At 52.2% G+C, this 598-nt stretch overlaps 1 protein-coding gene across 1 annotated transcript in view; it reads left to right on the top strand.

The window, feature by feature from the left end:
* Nucleotides 1-598, top strand: part of AP1S3 (adaptor related protein complex 1 sigma 3 subunit) — a 76,901-nt gene that overhangs the window by 4,622 nt on the left and 71,681 nt on the right. The window lies entirely within an intron of this gene.

The raw sequence follows: 598 nt of genomic DNA on the forward strand, positions 1-598 counted from the left end.
GGGGGCAGATGTGTGATATACAAGTAAGGTGAATGTGACTTCCGAGAGTAAGGAGCGCGCTGAAGTCTGCCGGCTGGAGAGGCAACTTTTGATTCAGGGAAGGTCTGTTTGAGGAGGTGGCATTCTAGCTGTTGGAGGTCCTGGAGGGCCGGTACCGGTGGACCGGCGAAGGCCAAGAGGAGAGAAGCCCCCGTCTGCAGAGGCAAGGGGTGGGCGGGTCAGGTGAGGCTGGTCTTTCTAGGCCAAAGTAAGGAGTTTTTGCTCCGAGTGGGGGAAAACTTGGGAACTCTGTAGCAAGAAAACTGGCCTTATCCGTTCTACTCTTTAATAAATCATAAGCAAATAGAGACCGGGTCTCTATGTTGCTCAGGCTGGTCTCAGACTCCCAGGCTCAAGTGATTCTTCCACCTTGGCCTCCCAAAGTGTTGATGTGACAGGAGGCAGCCACTCCTCAGGACTTGTTCTGCACTTTTATTTTATTTAATTAATTAATTAATTAATTTATTTATTTGAGTTGGAGTCTCACTCTGTCGCCCAGACTGGAGTGCAGTGGCCGCTCCCGGCCACCGCAGCCTCGGCCTGCTGGGCTCCGGTGATC

Source organism: Carlito syrichta, unplaced genomic scaffold (assembly GCF_000164805.1).
Source record: "Carlito syrichta isolate Samal-C Ts95f unplaced genomic scaffold, Tarsius_syrichta-2.0.1 Scaffold309429, whole genome shotgun sequence".
In the NCBI taxonomy this organism is placed as follows: Eukaryota; Metazoa; Chordata; class Mammalia; order Primates; family Tarsiidae; genus Carlito; species Carlito syrichta.